The sequence below is a fragment of the Orcinus orca genome, chromosome 2, assembly GCF_937001465.1.
Source record: "Orcinus orca chromosome 2, mOrcOrc1.1, whole genome shotgun sequence".
In the NCBI taxonomy this organism is placed as follows: domain Eukaryota; kingdom Metazoa; phylum Chordata; class Mammalia; order Artiodactyla; family Delphinidae; genus Orcinus; species Orcinus orca.
The window spans coordinates 137,088,146-137,098,961 of NC_064560.1; the positions used below are offsets into that span (position 1 = coordinate 137,088,146).

General features: G+C 44.5%; 1 long non-coding RNA gene across 2 annotated transcripts in view; it reads right to left on the bottom strand.

Annotated features, from left to right (window-relative positions):
* The window catches only part of LOC117198738 (uncharacterized), a 251,853-nt gene extending 241,305 nt beyond the window's left edge, over nt 1-10,548 (bottom strand). For both annotated transcript variants that reach the window (XR_007475280.1, XR_004479968.2), the window contains exon 1: nt 9,396-10,548. This is a non-coding gene — a long non-coding RNA (uncharacterized LOC117198738). The remainder of the gene's footprint in view (nt 1-9,395) is intronic.
* Nucleotides 10,549-10,816: the final 268 nt, after the last annotated feature.

Consider the following 10,816-nt stretch of genomic DNA (forward strand, 5'->3'; position numbering starts at 1 on the left):
TGGCTATTTAAGAGAATTCCTTGTTTTTAGAAAACACGCACTGAAGTGTTTAGAAATAAAGGGGAATCATGCTGCAAATTATTCTTAAACAGTTTGGAAAAAGGTATGTATATGTATTTATATACATACCTACTACACACACACATCGAGCCACCAATCCATCCATCTACAGAGAAAAGGATATAGCAAATGCAGTAAAATGTTAACATATGGGGGATCTGGGTAAAAGATGTCCAGGAATTCTTTGTACTATTCTTGCAACTTTTAAGTTTTAAATAATGTAAAGATTAAATAGAGAGAGAGGAAAGGAAGCTTCCACAAGTGTATATAGCAATGATTCCCAGAGTAGTCCCTGCCTGTGGTCATTTACCCAAATAACCATATATTGGGGGGAAGTCCAAGGTGACACTGATAACCAGAAAACCAAAGCACCACTCTGACCTCCTGTTAGAACAGAGGTACTTGATACCAGGTAATACTTGGATTTCTGAACCAATCCTACCCATCTCACAGTGGATCTACTGGGTACACACAGCTTTCTAGTGGTCATTTCTCCAGTTCCTGGATGTATAAATGGAACGGATATACTTAATCACTTATTAAACTCTTGCATTGGACATTGGTTCCTTAAACAGTAGAGTAAAAGAACTGTAGTAGGAAAGGTCACATGAGAGCCCATGAAACTACCCCTACCTTTAGTCTAAATAATAAAAACCAAATTGCTTCTCAAGAGAATGAGAGAGGTTAGGCCCACTCTTGGACTTAAATAATGCAGTGGCAATGGCCTGTATCCCCATTTATATTCTCATTTAATTTGCCTCCATGGCCCCTTACAAAAACCTGATGAATCATGGTGGATAGCAATGGACTAGTGAAATCTTAATCAAGTAGTAGCCTCAGTTGTAGTTATTGTGCCAGATGTGGTCATCCTTACTAGAGAAGATTAACACAGGCTATAGAATGTGGTCTTTAGCTCTTGATCTAGCAAATGCATTCTCTCCCATGCCTATCAGGAGAGAAGATCAGAAGCAGGTTGCATTGCCATGTGATGGACAGCAAGGTACATTCAAGATCTTGTCCCAGCTTATTACTTCTCTGTCACACCACAGTCCCAAAAGCAACTAAGAACATCCAGACATTCTGCAGAACATCACATTGATCTACTATATTGATGATATCATGTTATCAGGCATTCGTGATGTCTTTATAAGGGCTCCACAGGGTGGGAAATAAATCCTACAAAGATTCAGAGTCCTTCTACTACCGTTTTTGGGTCCAATGCTCTGGAGCATTCCAGAATATTACCTCCAAAGTAAGGGCAATTTATTATACCTTGTACCTCTTACCACTAAAAGAAAAAAACACAGTGCTTGATGGGCCCTTTTGGACTTTGTGGGTAGTATCACAAAGTCCGGGGGAGTGGGACAAGTATTCTTGGGAATACTGCTCTGACTCATTTATCAAATGATTTTGAAGGCTTTCACTTCCGAATGGGGCCTCGAGGAAGAAAGGGATCAGTGGCAGGTTTAAAACATAGTATAAGCAACCTGACACTTGGGCCATACTATTAAGGCAGATTCAATAGTACTAGAGGTAGGAAAAAGTGTCTTGTGAAATTTCAGGCAAGCTATGAGAGTCACAGCACAGATCATTAGGGTTCTGCAATGTATAGGGCGTACAGGGAATTAATTATACACCATTTGAGAAATAGCTCCCGGCATGTTAGAGATGGAGCATGTTATCATGGGGATAGTAAGTAACCGTATGCTATAAATGCCCATCATGACCCACATAGGCCGAGAAGCAATCCACCTATGAATAAAGTGGCACATCTGGGAGCAGCCTCAAGCAGGTGCAGAGGTCGCAAATAAGCCGCAAGAACAGGTAGCCCAGATTCCCAGCACACCCAGCCCTACTGCACTGAAGCCTTTGCCTGGACTCACACCTGTGACCTTATGGGGCCATTCCCTACGATCAGCTGACAAACAAAAGAGAAGGAAAACCGAGTTGATTCTTGGGCTCAGACCCCTCCGGGATGAGAATTTGGGTCCTCCCATCAACCAAGTCACCTAGACAAGCAGAAATGGTAGCTGAGGGCGAGAAGAATCTAGGATCAACAGTAAAGGTTGGAGATGAGTATTAGTTGTGACTTTAGGACCAGCTTGCCACTAACTCTCCTCTTGTAGGTTTTCCTAGAAACTGATCAACCAGAATCCTAGAGAATTAAAAGTGAATTAATTAAAAGTGAATCAGAACAGGGTAGATTGTATTGATAGTTGATGCTGTTGGTGTCCCATCCAAATCTTTTTCTTTTTTTTACTGGGTTGTACATATTCTCTCAGCTGCTATGAGTGTTGGCTAATAATAGCTTCCAGGCACCCTGCTATGGAAACTTGCCCTCCGCCAAGAGAAACCACTTTGCCCAGAAGGCTACAAAGCCAACCTCCATACTCATCAACATTGCCAAAGAAAAAGAGAGTATAGGATACAAAAGACAGCGGGATTTATACTCCAGACCATCTCTCTCACCATCCTCACGGATGGGCTACACTTCACCGGAAACTACATTCCTTGCTCTGCCTCTTTCCCTACCTTGTCGCACTCCCTTGCTCTTCTACAGATTTTTCTTCTGAAAACGACTCCTTAAATAAAATACATGCGCCTGAATTCTTGTCTCAGGATCTGCTTCTAGGGTAACCAACCTAAGACATCTGTGATACTGATATGACTCAAATTTGAAAATCTGTGGACAGAGGGATTTATTTTTTCAAGTTTTCTATGGTTTTTAATTTTTGAATTTTATTTTATTTATTTTTTATACAGCAGGTTCTTATTAGTTATCTATTTTATACATATTAGTGTATACATGTCAATCCCAATCTCCCACTTCATCCCACCACCACCACCACCACCCCCCGCCACTTTCCCCCTTTGGTGTCCATACGTTTGTTCGGACAGAGGGAATTTTTGCTACCAATTTTCGCTCAGATTTTACCTTAGTTAAGAAGTTAGCTGTTCAACAGCATTAGTTCACGATTTCTCCCAGGGCTAGTGTATATTTTTAATGAGGTTAAAAACAAAAGAAGCCAAAGATGAGGTTGAACTCAACTAACATACCAGGACTGTCATGAAAGTCACATCCTCATGTATATCTGTGAGGTGACAGTGAGGAAAGGATTGGAGAATAGGGTGGGGGAGATCGCATACTCCCTCCACCCCATCCTCTCCATCACACCCCATCACTTCTATCCTGAAGCTCCAGTGAGTGAGTCCATCTCCTTATATTCAAGAGTTTCTAATAATATGACAAAAGCAGCACTTTAGATCAATTTGGCAATGAACCAAAATGGACTGGAGCTGACCAAGATGAGAAGGAGACCTGTGGAGAGCCTGCTACAGAGATAAGAGTTAGATATGAGATGGTGAACGCCTACCTTTTTATGGTGTCAACATGAATGGAAAGGAAGGAATAGAAATGATATTTATTTTACCCTGAAGGTTCTCAGGCTCCACCATCCTGTGGATTCAATTAACATTGAAGCAACATTTAATACCCCAAGTTTCCTGGAACATCACTGCCACCTGCTGGTGTAAATCTCATCTTCCCCATTCATTCCTGGACCACCCAAAGGAACCTCTTAGGTGCTCCCATCCTTCTGCCTCAGCCTCCTCCTGGATGTAGGCTTCCTACACACCGCAGGAGGATCCTGCCTCAACACTGTTGAACTGGGGCTCCCTGAGTGCTGACTGCCATTCCCAAGGCTTCAAAACTCTTGAAGTGACAGTGCTCCTTGACTGCCAGCTGAAAGTACACCAGAGCCACACTGTGCTTGAGCAGTGCTGAGGAGACAAACACTCTCCCCACCCATTTGTTTGTGGAGACTTATGGCACACAGAGCCCCAGTGAAGAGTTTCTTTAGAGTAGTTGATAATGTTGATTATATGTCTCATTCACTGACTATTTCACATGCATATATGTTGACTAATCAACTAGATTGGGCAGCCCTCCAGCGAATCTACTTTTTCCTGTATATTCAATAGTGCCTAGAGTGGTACAATTGCATATTGGTCATGCTCAAAAAATCCTGGTTGAGTGATTAACCAATAAAGATGTGGCAAGATTCCCAAGTCATTGCTTAAAGAGAGGAAACTCCTTCATTCTCTACGTGATAAGAGTGACTGTCAGTGAAAGAAGACTATTACTTTGATCATACTATCATCCGTTCTTACTGGGGGCAACAGCCTGTGGGCACCCAAGACCTTTGACAGAGTTAAACTAGAAATAAAAACTATCTGAGGCAGATGGTCGATGCAACAGAATGACCTTTGGACCTGTAAGATTGAGGTAGGAGATAGATGGGCCCCTGGGCCAGGCAGCTGGTGTTTGTCACGTGGAGTAAAATTGAAACTTTGTTCTCCCCCAGCCACTCCAAGGACAAAGTTAGTGGCGGAAGAGGAGCTCTGCTAAAGTAAAGAGATAAGGTGCCGGCTCCTGAGGTCAAGGAAAACTTCCCTGTCTGCACATGCGCAAGAAGGCTCCTTGGGGGTCAGAAAGGGAGGGGGCACCACCCCATAATGTGTGTGGACATGTACCCACAGGCCTCTACTGTGGGATCCACCTTAGCAAAAAGTTGCGCACGCATCTTGGGGAGCATTCTAGGACCAGTCAGGTGTGAAAAAAGAAACAAGATAATTGGCCAAATGTAAACAAAGACCCGGAAGGACTGTCCTAGGCAAGTGATTCAAATCACCTCTTTACTGAGATCCTCATTCAGGATGCCTGCATTCCTCTCTGGGTGCGCACCTCTGCTTAGCTTCTAGCTTCTAACTTACTGCACTCCTCAGTAGACAGGACACCTGTACCCTTTCTCTCTGGATGTGTATTTCTGCTTTGCTTCTGTCTTTTTATTATTATTACTATTTATTCATTCATTCATTCATTCATTTAGGCTGCTTTGGGTCTCCGTTGCTGCATGCGGACTTTCTCTAGTTGAGGCGAGCGGGGTCTACTCTTTGTTGCGGTGCGGGCTTCTCATTGTGGTGGCTTCTCTTGTTGCAGAGCATGCGCTCTAGGCTCACAGGCTTCAGTAGTCGTGGAGCCCGGGCTTAGTTGCTCCGCTGCATGTGGGATATTCCCGGACCAGGGATCGAACCCGTGTCCCCTGCACTGGCAGGCACATTCTTAACCACTGTGCCACCAAGGAAGTCCCTTGCTTCTGTCTTAAATAAACTGTTTCTCTATGTGCTCTCCCATACATTGTGCTGTGTGTCTAATAATAACTTTTGTACCTGTTTTTATAGTTTTTGCCTCCTTGAAACATTCTTGCTTTCAAATGGGGGAGAGAGCCAGGGCCACTTTCCTTCTAGCCTCTAGCCCCTGGTGGTCTAGCAGCTAGGATTCCTGGTTTTCATCCAGGCTGCCCAGGTTCGATTCCTGGGCAGGGAACTAAGGTCTCTCTTTAGGGCTGCTCACTGCTGTCCCTCCGAGATCAAGATTATACACTGTGGTTAGATATTTGCAACCTAACATGAAAAAGAAACTAAGTCCTCTTAAAACTGAGTTCCTCTGCCGAGTTTATGATTAGCCTCTCTATCCAAAACATTATTCCCCAGAATGTTATTCCTCTTCTTGTCCAACACCGCTTCCCCTCAAGATGGAGGAGGAAGGATGAAGATCAAAGAAAAGAGGGAAGTGTAACCGAGCGGGACACTATGGGGCCTTCCCAGGACAGACCCCTCCCCCATATCCTTTGCCTTAGCTCCTCTCTGGAGTACCAGATAACAGTAACTGATGCACATTTCCTGAATTGCTTTACAGATGATAAAACTCTCACCAAAAGGGAGACTAACTACTTGATGACCCTGGGCACGTATATACGTAGCCCCGAAGCCTACTGGAACCTAAGAATTGATAATGTAACCCCTATGACAAACCCTGTTACCTCACCATCAACCAATCAGAGAATTGTGCATAAGCTGATCACACACCCTTCCATCCCCCTCCCTCACCTGGCCTTCAAAAATGCTTTCCTGAAATCCACTGGGGAGTTGGGGCTCTTTGAGCACTAGCTGTCCCAGACTCCTTGTGTGGCGCCTTACAGGAAATGCCATGCTTTCATTCACCACAATCCAGTGTCAGTAGATTGGCTTTACTGTGTGCTCGAGCAGACCCAAGTTTGGTTCGGTAACAAAAATAATCCATCAAAAGAGAGTAGGCCAGGACTTCCCTGGTGGCGCAGTGGTTAAGAATCCGCCTACCAATGCAGGGGACACGGGTTCGAGCCCTGGTCCAAGAAGATCCCACATGCCACGGAGCAACTAAGCCTGTGCGCCACAACTACTGAGCCTGTGCTCTAGAGCCCGAGCCACAACTACTGAGCCCACGTGCCACAACTACCAAGCCCGCACGCCACAACTACTGAGCCTGCACACCTAGAGCCTGTGCTCCACAACAAGAGAAGCCACCGCAATGAAGAGTAGCCCTCGCTCGCTGCAACTAGAGAGAGCCCACGCACAGCAAGGAACACCCAACGCAGCCATAAATTAATTACTTAATTAATAGAGTAGCCCATGGGAAATAGAAAAGGGAAAGTTGCAGAGGTGAATGTTGGCAGCACCTACTCCCAGCCCTCAGACACCAGGGAAAGGTACCACAAATCATGTTTTAAAACAAAAGAAAATTTCTGTGTACACACAAGCCCTAAGAGGGAAGTTAATGGAAATACACTCTTTTTTTCCAGTGGCTGGTCCAGTAGCTCAGATGGTGACAGCACGTTGCTGAACGGTAACAACACTTCAGATTCATCACTTTGATACCTGTGATTTATAAAAGTAAATTTCTATTTGTCTTCCTCCTGTTCCTGGCACAGAGTTCCTAAAACACTTGGAATTTCCAGTGAGGAGAGCAATCAAGGTAGCTGTTGTTATGGTAATGAGGTGACTCTCAGAAAGCACCTAAGGGTGAGGGCTGGTAGCCAATAGAACCAACCAGGGGATTAGAGGGTTGAACTTTTAGTCCTGTTGTCCTCACCGCCCATCCCCCAACTTCCTGGGAAGAGAGGGGCTAGAGATTGAGCTCAATCATCAATAGCCGATGATTTGATCAATTGTGCCTATGTAATGAAGCCTCCATAAAAACCCAAAAGGAGAGGGTTCAGAGAGTTTCTTTGGTGGGCTCACACATGGAGATGCTGGGAGAGAGCAGGGAAACTCAACGCCCCTTTCCCCACACATTGCCCTGTGCACCTCTTCCATCTGGCTATTTCTGAGTTATATCTTTTTTTTTTTTTTCTTTTTGCGGTACATGGGCCTCTCACTGCTGTGGCCTCTCCCGTTGCAGAGCACAGGCTCCAGATGCACAGGCTCAGCGGCCGTGGCTCACGGGACCAGCCGCTCCGCGGCATGTGGGATCTTCCCAGACCAGGGTATGAACCCGTGTCCCCTGCATTGGCAGGCGGACTCCCAACCACTGCGCCACCAGGGAAGCCCGAGTTATATCTTTTTATAATAAACCAGTAATCTAATAAGTAAACCATTTCCCTTCCATGAACTACTGAAGCCAATTAATCAAATCCAAGGAGAGGGTTGTTGGAACTTCCCATCTATAGCTGATGGGTCAGAAGCCCAAGTGATAGCCCAGACTTTCAAATGGTGACTGAATTGGAGGATGAGGGGAGAGAGTCTTGTAAGACTGAGCCCTTAACCTGTGGGATCTGATGCTATTTCCAAGTAGACAGTGTCAGAATTAAGTTATAAGACACCCAGCTGGTATCAGAGAATTGCTTGGCCATGTGTTTAAAAAGCACACACACATTGGAATTGGTGGCAGAATCATAGCTGATGATGAAATCGAGCAGGACCCTGTGGGGCTCCTGGGTCCAAAGCCTTTCCGTGTCCCCTGTTTCTTGTTCGTAGGAAATAGGCTTCATTCAGCCTCCGTGACCTTCCCTGAGTTCCAAAGGACAGGTTCAAACAGTTGCTAATCAGGGAAGGGAGGGGATGCAGAGACAAGGGAGGAGCAGTCAGGAAACAATAGTGCATCTTGGGGCAGGGTCCTGGGTCCTCCTCAAGGAATATACATAACAATATTTTTGAGCTCTGCAGAACTAAAGCTTGCACCCAGGTGGAGGGGGGCCACTTCCGGCTGAGCACAAGATTCCTGGAACACCGCCCTGTTACCTCACCACCAACCTATCAGAAGAAAGTCACATACCCTGCAGCCCTCACCCCAAATTTTGCCTATAAAAACTTTTTTCAGAAAACCGATGGCGAGTTCAAGGTATTTAAGCTCTCCTTTCTCCTTGCTTGGCCCTGCAATAAACCTTTCTCTGCTCCAAACTCCGACGATGTTTTAGTTTATTTGGCCTCACTCTTCAACAGGCACACAAACTTTGTTCCATAACAATGATCAGAAATGGGATCAGAATCAGAATGATAAGCACTCACTTATGCAACTGCTATTAAGTGACTACTTGATAAAAGGTATTCAGCCAGGTTCTTTGTTTCCCTCAAAGATATATACAAAACCAAGCAACATAAAACATGCTCACTAATAGCTACAAAGGCAGTTTGTAATGAATTCCTTGAAATTCGTAACATAATGGGAAATTAAGGCAAAGGATAAAATTGAAGTAGCACTGAATTTTGTCTCGAACAGATAAGGTTTTGGTAGGTAAAAGGACAGGAGAGTCAAGGTTTTTCCTCCTACACCAGCTATATCTGTTTTTCAGATATACTGTAGCTGCTAGGTCAAGAGTCTGTAGAAGCGAACCCATCACTACAGGACTGACCATTCAAAAAGACAAATCCAGCTGATGGTGGACCAAAGATACCATTGTGATACAAAAACGTTATACAAAAGAAAGCAGACCAAAAAACTGCGGGAATAAAAATTCAGAGCTGCGCAAGACAAAGTCTGGTAGCAAATCCACTCCTTCCACTGGTGCAGCACCAAACCCTGCATTGAGCCACCTTGGAAGTCCTTCGATTGAAGGGGAAGGCATTCAAGGCAGGAGGTTCGCACAGGCAGTTAAATGCAGAGGTTGTGCTCCCTTGATTTTGCAGCCTTAGAAAACTGTGCCATTCCATCACTACTAACAATGTGGGCAGAGGAGCAAAGACAAGAACGCTTTGCTTTTGAAGTTAAATCCCCACAGGAAAGCTGCTTTGCTCTATGTGGGTAGAAACAAAGAGTTGCAAGAAAATGGTCACATCCTCTAGCACTTTTATCTCCTTGCTGCCTAGACATTTTCATGTGGAGAGGGAAAATTCTCATGGAAGTCTGAGAATAAGCAGGCACTGTCTTATGAGCTTGAATAACACTACCTCTGTGAGGTTTCGTAACATGACCTCTGAAGAGCAGCCCCCAACCAAGAAGTTCTGGAGAGCGTTCTTACCTCTTCAGGTCTTTTCATGTAGAAGCGTATATCCGGCTGGTTCTTGGGGCTTTCTCCTCAGGCTGCCAGGAGGAAGAGGAAAGTTGTATTATTGGAAGCCAAAGGAATATTGTGGTTTAAAAATAAGCATGAGTAAGCTTAATAGCATCAGTTTCCATAGCCTTCTCACTCCAGCATCTTGACAGGACAGTCCCTGTTTCTGCTGGTGTCAATCCAGTGACGGCAGCACAGCTGGCTCCCACCATCATGGGCTCCTCCAGCTTCCAGAAGGAGCTTCCTAATCTTAAGCCAAAATCTGACTCTCAGGGATTCTGAGAAAACAGCAATAAGGGAAAGGAGAGGAAAGGGACAGTTGAATAGAAAAATATTTCACTGAGCAGAAATGAGAAGAATTCACTAACTACCTAACATCAGAGCAGTACTTAAAAAAACCGGGGGGTGGGGGGGCGGGTCACAGAGGAGCCTAAATCCAAAATACATGTATCTGGAGATACTGTGGAGAATTTCTGATTTTCAGATCAGGTAGACTTGAAACCAAGCAGGACCCTGTGGGGCTCCTGGACATGGAAGCCTTTCCCTGTCCCCCATTCCTTGTTTGTAGGGACCAGACTCCAGCCTCCATGACCTTCCCTGAGTCCCAAAGGGGAGATTCAAACAGTTGCTAATCAGGGAAGGGAGGGGATGCAGAGACAAGGGAGGAACAGCCAAGAAACAAGAGCTGCAGCCTTGGGGCAGGTCCTGGTTCTGCCTCAAGGGATGCACATAACAATGTCTTTGAGCTCTTTACAGAACTAAAACCCCCAACAAATGGAGTTAGCATTCTTCATTCCAGAGAAGACCACCAGAGGCCAGATTAAAGGAACCAGAGTAGCTCATTAGGAGATTACCTGAGACCAGAGTAAAGGAGTGCACACCCTAATCTTATCAGCAACCTTGCCCTTGAACTATTGCTGTAAAAACTCCACTAAATCCTCCCAGGTGGGGACACACAATTATCAAGGGCAAGAGCCCTCTGTGTCCCCTTTTGCCTGGCAAAGCAATAAAACTATTCTTTTCTGCTTCACCCAAAACACTGTCTCTGAGATGAGATTTGGCTCGGCACCAGTGCATAGAGGCTGGGTTTTCAGCATCAGACTAAAAAGTATAGAAAATTAACATTAACAAATACGGTTTAATAGACATGTATAGGTACACAAATAACACTGTATTCTTTAGAAAACAGACATTTTCAAATGTGTCTGGGACAAAATTTGTTTAGGCATTAGATTACTAAAATACTTTTAAGATTATAATATGCAATAAAAACTGAAAATAAGTTAAAAAAACAGTGTATATATACACACAAATTGTGTGTATATATATATATATCTAATATATATGTACACACACACACACTCTAAAAACTTGAAAATTTTAACAAA